This window comes from Seriola lalandi, unplaced genomic scaffold (genome assembly GCF_002814215.2).
Source record: "Seriola lalandi dorsalis isolate HSWRI2012SDOR001 ecotype SW California unplaced genomic scaffold, Sedor1 jcf7180002054544, whole genome shotgun sequence".
Classification (NCBI taxonomy): Eukaryota; Metazoa; Chordata; class Actinopteri; order Carangiformes; family Carangidae; genus Seriola; species Seriola lalandi.
In genome coordinates, this window is record NW_019525097.1 from 637,308 (window position 1) to 644,823 (window position 7,516).

The 7,516-nt window shown below is 42.0% G+C and overlaps 1 protein-coding gene across 1 annotated transcript in view; it reads left to right on the forward strand.

Moving 5' to 3' along the window:
* The first annotated feature begins 3,065 nt into the window (after positions 1 to 3,065).
* bach2b (BACH transcriptional regulator 2b) overlaps positions 3,066 to 7,516 on the forward strand; it is a 97,299-nt gene continuing 92,848 nt past the window's right edge. Inside the window, exon 1 of the mRNA XM_023414956.2 lies at positions 3,066 to 3,503. The gene's annotated coding sequence lies outside the window, so the exon portion shown is untranslated. The remainder of the gene's footprint in view (positions 3,504 to 7,516) is intronic.

Consider the following 7,516-nt stretch of genomic DNA (forward strand, 5'->3'; position numbering starts at 1 on the left):
CACGCGAGTGATCCTGGAGTCAGCCCAGAGGCTTCACATTGTCTAAACTTTACTGTATGTGGGTTGGGTTTGTTAATTTGAATAACTGCAAATGTTGTAAAGAATTTTTGCCACTGAAGTTTAACGTCAACCGGGAGAAGTCTTGCGTTATCGGTTAATTTTGTTGCCCTGTTTTGTATAGGAGTCCTGTGTCTGACTACACTATGAATGTATTTGTACTCACATGAGGCATATTCCTGAACAAAATTTTATTTAATCAAATCATCACGAGCTAATTGAGAACACTGGTTGGTCTTTGGGCAAATGACGACCTGCCATGTATAGTCTGCTATATGTGTTCACGGCACTGAATGGGAACTTTGAAGAGACAGGGTTCATACAGTGAAAATAAAGTGAGTACACGTGTGATCACTGCAACAGAAGAAATGCGTTTGATTTAGTTTGGGCTCACAAGCAGAGCTATGATGAGGGAACTTCAATAGTTTAAAAACAGGTTTATTGAAGATTTGGTTCAGTGAAGTTATGGGAAGTTAACAGAGTTGACTGCGAAGCGTAGCAGGCTGAAGGAGCAGGAGTCGGAATTGGCAGGAAGACAGACGAGTGCTTGGCGAGGCGGGCAGACTGGAAACAGCAGGGGATGATGAACCTGAGGCACAGGCAAACAGGATTAAAAGATGTTCAGGCAAGCACGAGAGAAATGCAAACTTAGAGCTGGAGTTTGGCCTCAGCGCTTGTACCACACTGACGAACCGAACGATCTGATGAAGACTGGAGTGTAGAGCCGGGATGTATTTATACTGCAGGAGTTTATTAGTGGACAGGCCACAAGTGTGCAGGTGAACTGGCAGCATGAGGGGGCTGATTGCCAAACCAAACAAGAAACACAAGGGAGGGGAAAAAACAGTCGATGCCATGACAAAATGTCATTGTACCTGTGCTCACAGCAACTAAAGTGTTTCCACAATTGATTTCCTATTAAGCCAAATTGCATGAAATAGGCTATAAAATAACCTGTGAACACCACAGCTTTCTCGCTTTTGGCCTGTGGTGTATTCAATCTGAAAACGGTGAGCAGTGTTTTGCTACAGTTTCCAGGTTGAACGACAGGATCACGGTTTGAAACAGCGTGCCCTCCTTTGGTGGAACAAGTAAGACACCAGATTGTGAGAGAGGGAACAAGAGCATCAGTAGACTGCTGAACATAAGCTATATAGGAAGAGCCATACCACCAATAACAGAAGGCGCTGTGGCTGTCAACGGATGCTTGGTGTGTACCGGGCCAGGACCACCACAGCGACTGCACAGCCCCGACTGTGAAGCACGGAGGTGGGAGGGTGTTTGATGGGAGTGTGTTTGATGGGGCTGCATGAGTGTAAAAGCTGTAGGGGAGATGACATTTATAGATGGCACTATGGCTGCAGGTCTGTAAACCCAAATACTCAATGAAACGATAACTCCCGGTCTCAAGAAACACACTGCAGAAATCACACAAGAGTTTGTGAAGAAGAAACAAGTGAAAACTATGACCTGGTCTGGTTTGTAACCTGATTTGAATCCCGTAGAAAAACTTTGGAGTATTTTAAAGTGAAGGCAACACAAACCCCTCCAGCAAAGAGCAGCTGAAAAGAAGCAGAACCTCTCTCTGCAGATCTGTTCAAGACTGATATCATCCATACCCAGGAGGATCGAGTCTGTCATTAAAAATAAAGGCAGATATTTAAAAAATATGGATCTTTTTTATAGTTTAATTAATCTGTTTTTCAGATAAACTGGTCTCATTTCTCTTGGGCTTTGGCTGAAAACAAATAAAATTGTATTAAATTGTCAGGATTTGTAATTACTTTAGTGATATTGATAAGGGGAGTGCTCAGTTTTGTTGTGTACTGTACGTTTTGTCCCTTGAATCCCCTAAAAAAGTGAGTTATTTCTAATATTTGAGCAAACACTAATACAAACAACAACTGCTGAACAATATAAATCAGAACAAAGATTCTCATACCGTACACCCAGTAGATATAATTTATTAAAGGAACATTTTGATCTCAGAGATCTTCATCAGACATTGTTTAGTAAGGACCACAGAGCAGAACAAAGTAAATATAGACTATATAGCATTTTTCGAATCATTTAAGTTTTGAACATGAAAAAGAAACATGTTTAATCAACTGCAATGCAAAAAATTTAACTCCCTAAAAAGGAAACAATTATTATAGGAACTTCTACATGTAAAAGACAATAAGTACCCTGAGGCCAAAATAGATACACAAGATAATAATAATGGGCTCTAAGTAGCAGTCCAAAAAAAAAAGAAGTTGTGGATTTCTGCCTTCGCTTTTTTGATCCAGCACCAGAAAAACATATTTTGGGACGTTAACGTTCTACAATATGTTCTGAATATAAAGTTTTAAAGGGATAAATGTAGTTTTGAGAAGCTATCCGAATCATCCTGCACACAACACATATGCATTTAAAACAACAACAGAGAACAAGCATCATTTTATGTTTTAAAGTAATTTTTTACTTAAAAAAGCTGAAAAAAGTTTGATTCCACGAAGCAGTTGCTTCAAAGTCAATGCAAATAGTTTCATGCATTTTCTTTTTGAGTTGTGATGCTGAATTTTGACACAAGTGGTCTGCCGTATAAAACCTTTTTTTTTTCTTTTTCTTTTTTTCTTTTCTTTTTTTCTTTTTTTTTAATAAAATGTTTCCAAAATACTACAAACATACAGCCTGAGGTGTTTTGGACGAAATAGAAATGTTACCGCCACCTTTGAGTTTTAAGTTGCTTTGACAGAAAAAGAAAAAGAGTAAACACTGGACCAAACTGCGTTCACATTCCCAGCTTGTGAAAAAATGCCTTGAGTCATCTTTCACCGTCATATTCCCGCTGTGTGCACCTCAGGGAGGAGGAGGAGGAGGGAATGGAGGGGCTAGGCCGCCGAAAAAAGCGAGTGCTCGGGGAGGGGGAGGGATTTCAGCTTGCAGCGCCGTAGTTGCGATTCTCCAAACCCGGCTGCGCACGTTCGAGGGAGTACGCGCGCGGTTCCCGCCGGCACCAACGCAAAAAAGCCGCGCCGCGCTAACGATGTTGTGAATGAGGGGGGATCGAGTGACGTCAGCGGCCGAATGTCAACAATGTAGCGACTGAGAGTAGGCGTTCTAGTCGAGTGTAACAAACAGCGGAGACGGAGCAGCACGCCGCGCTGGATCACCACGCACACTTACACACACGCGCGCGCACACGTACACAACACAGACCGTAGAACCGTAGACGTTGTGTGTATGTGTGTGTGAGTGTGTGTGTGTATTTTTTTTTTTTTTTTTTTTTTTTTTGAAGTAGGCGAAGTGAGAAACAGCCGAGTTGCACCGACAGGGAGAAGAAGTGACCTATCTGCAGCCGGGAGGCTTTGAGGAAACGACAAAGCGAGCCATCATGTGAAAGAACTTAACGTGGGAAAAACGGACAAAAGGGGCTGGAATACGAGCGGAATATTAAGTAAAAGGTGAGCTGGCATGCACGTTTCTTAGCATCTCCTCTATCTCTCAGACCCACATCTCACTGTGTAATCTGTGTGAATTCGCCGTTTGTCAATCTCAGCCTATTGTTGATGCTCTCGTAACCGAGTTCAAACTTGACTAAGTGGCGCAGCGGTGGGCTACAGTCAGGAGAGTCCTCCTCACTGTGAGATATTAGGAAAAAAAGTCACTTGTAGCAAGAAAAAAAAAAAAAACTGAAGAAGAAAAAAACCGCATGCATGAATCGTGAAAGCATTGGCGGTGGTGCGAAATATTGGAGGAGCGTAATGTGCTGGGGTGTGAACGCGGGTTCAGGAGTGAAACACAACTCTTGTACCACATCCTGTTATGCTTTGAGTCAATGCGCCGTGTGCGCTCCCTTTTCTTTCTGTGTTTTTGCAAAGTAGAGGCGTTGGTGATCCCGGAGGAGGGTCAGGCATGCCGCTGCTCCTGTGAGGGAAAATGCTCCATAATAAAAGAAGCTTGTCACTTGTAGCGTCATTAAACAGCCGCCTGAGTCACTACATGTACATTCATCAAATTCATTTGTAGCTTAATAGAATATAGGCTACTTTATTATTATTATTATTATTATTATTGTTATTATTATTTGCCTATTTCATTATTATTATTGTTATTATTATTATTATTATTATTATCATCATCATCATCATATGGTTTATTTTATAGTGGAATTTTTATTGCTTTTCCGTCATTGTCATTATTGGTCATTACACCATCCTCATTAATCTACATTCAAAAACATCATCAAAATATTTGCTGTGTAAGGACGAGCCTTATTTGCTCCGACAGCCAATGGAATCATCTCAATCTCTCGACGGTGCCGTTTCAGAGCCCGTATTTTCATCGTCATTAGTCTAAAGCCCTTATTTTAAAAAAAATAAATAAAAAAAATAAAAAGATCAGGAGCAAGCTTGACTCCAGTCATCGTAAATAAAAAAAAAAACATATATGTTTTAATCCATCACTACTGGTGAGGTTATTTAAACAAGCTGTGCCTTCACGCTCTGTCCTGCATTGTCATGTGAATGTATGCTGCTGCAGTCGTGGCTTAGTCAGTCCCTGTCACTCTTATTTTGTAGGTGTCAATGATGTAGTGGTGAATTATGCTGTGATGTAAGGCAGTGATTAAGTTGATATAAAAACAAAACAAAAAGGAAAACACCTTTTCACAAATTCTTTTTTCGTTTAAAATTGAACAAACATGTTTGCTGGCACGTGAGTCATACGAACTGTTACCATCTCAAAGAGACATATTAGATATTGAATGTGTGTGTGTTTGTTTTTTAAACCAAGTTTTACAAGGAGAATAAATCGTCCATGTTTGCTTCGCTCACTCTGTCATGGATTTATAAAATAAAATAAAAATAAAAAGCATGTGTCCACAGTGACCAGTGGCCATTTCTCAGCAGAATAACTGGTTTATTTCGGGATACTATTGTGTGATGATGCCCATGTGCTTGACTCGGCCCTGGGATCATCAGGGAGTGGAGCGATGCTGTCATTAATGCGGTGATACAGCACTTTGAGGAGCGGTGGCATTCACGGCATCACAACCTCTTTGTTTTAGTGCTGATGCAACGCGATGATGCCACTGAGCGGGATCGCATCGCGTTGCCCCCCCATCCGTCCATCCGTCCATCCTCAGCCCTCTCTGCCATCCCCGCTGTTACTGCTCTGCTGTTATAACCTTGCAAATATAAAAAAATTGCGGGGATTTCGTGCGTGAGGGTGAGCTGGGGTGCAGGGCGAGCAGAAGACGCGCACGTGCCATGTAGTAAATCCATGCTCATTGTCATCTTTAGCAGGGAGCTGAAATTGAAACACATTTTCGTCCGCTGACATCGCTCTGCTTTCACAACACGTGTACGGCGCCAGCAGTCATGCGCAGTTTTGTGCACGGAGCCTTTCTTTTGTTCTGTACAGTAGTCCCGCTGCCCTTCTTTTGCATGGCAGTCCTGTAGCTTATTGTGATGGAGGGGGGGGGGTCCAAAACTGTAAACCCCACAGTGACTCAGTCAGGCTTAAATGCCACTTCATGCAATCTCCCTCCGCTTTATTTTAGTCATCTATAATAACAATTATATTTATTTCCCTCCATCAGAATCCATTATTTCCCTTTGTCCGTCAATATTGATAAAGAGAGGGATTAAAATGACAAATGACTTTTTGAAATTGACAGCTAATTCTCAACAGTGTATCACAGCAGTCAAAATAATAATAATATAAGTCAGGGATTGATAGCTATTTCTCAACAAACGGAAATATCAGTCAAAAGTTTCCTATCAGAAGCCGTCGCCTCACTAATGCATGAGTGCAGGGTTTCTGGTCTGAGATTCTGTTATTACAGTATATGATTCCACTGAGTGTCAATAAAGAATAATATATTGCAGTATTGCCCAGTTATTGCATCACAGTTTTGACTTCCCTTTCTCTTATGCCTCATTCATTATTGTAAAAGCTGCAACTTAAGAGTCACATGAGAAGCATCGACTGGGGTCAGAGATAAAACCTGCGTGAAGTTTTCACCAGACAACAAACAGAAAGGAAAGAAAAAGTTCCTGCGGCGTTTTTACATCAAAGCAAACGGTGTGTGTGAAAACACAGGGTCTTTATCAGGGTGAAAACAGGTTGATTACACCTGTTAATCCATGTAGACAATAAACTGATATGAACAACGCTGCATGAAACAACCAAGAACTACTAGTTGTATTTTTTATATTTGATTCATCCAGTAACCTATTCAATATTTATGTTCCACGTAAATGTGATAATTTTACACGTCTTTTAAAGCTGTTTGTGGTGGAGAAATCATTGATTATTTTATTGCATATATTAAGTTTAAAAATAGTGGAACAGGCTTGTAAAATACTCAGACTGTTAGGTTTTTAATTGCTGCAGTTACTAGTCCTTTATGGTGTGCACTCTACCAGGTGGGCCACCAGGGCGCCCCCCCCCCCAATCGTACAATTTGATTAAAAAAACCTTAAAATTGCCAGAAAAATACCCAGGGCTCATGACCTCAGTGTCCAGAATAGGAGCAACAACTGTTTTATGGGTGTTGCAGCCTCCAGAAACTGTAATAAAAAGAACTGTGTTCCGCGTCCCCAGCTGAAGCTCTATAAAATAGATGAGCAGTAATGTGAGACAAACTGTATTTTAATCGTGTAACGTGGCCAACATCTCCCAAGTCGGGACCACCTCTCAGTCTGAGAGAGGCTGCTCTGGGGGATGTGGACATAATGACGCCCTCGGGTTCCCAGCCACAGCTGAATTCTCACGAGCCGACAGGATCCTCCATGCGATCCCGCCGGTCCGCCCCCCTTCAGGCTTTCCATTCTGCACTGTAACGTCCAGGACTAGGACCTCCAGGTTTCCACTGAGCCCACACAGTAGTCGTGCTTTAGAGCGCCGAAGTTCCTGTCAAGCTAATTAAAAACGCTGATGACAGAGAGGAAGCTGCTTGTGTTAGAAAAGCAACCGAGGCACTTTTGGGTTAATGATTTATGAAATTGCAGTTTGATTATAGGATGTGATGGAGTGATGTCATGCCATGATAATAGACAGATTTCTCATGAAGACAATCTCAGCAGCTGCTTTTTTATTTATTTTTTATTTCCATGAAGCGCAGGAAAAGAAAAGCAAGATTCTCCTTAAAGGAATTAAGCAAAACGCTGCAGATCCCGTGAATGTTTTCTCCTCTCTGCATCATTAAAGGATCGCTTGCATCAGTGAGGATATTTGAGTAACCCCCACCAGCTCGGCTCAACATCTCAAGTCAGTGCCTTGGCGAGGAGAAGAGAAAAAAAACATGTTCCCATAGCTCTCCCACGTCAGCACAAAGGCATGTTTGACTGGGCTGCTGCCAGTGTGAGGCGTACATGGAACAGCACTGCTGGGAGAAATCTAAGATCCTGCACTTTACACCAAGGGCTATTGTCCCCCCCTCCTCCTCTCCCTTCCCCTCCCCACTCGCCCC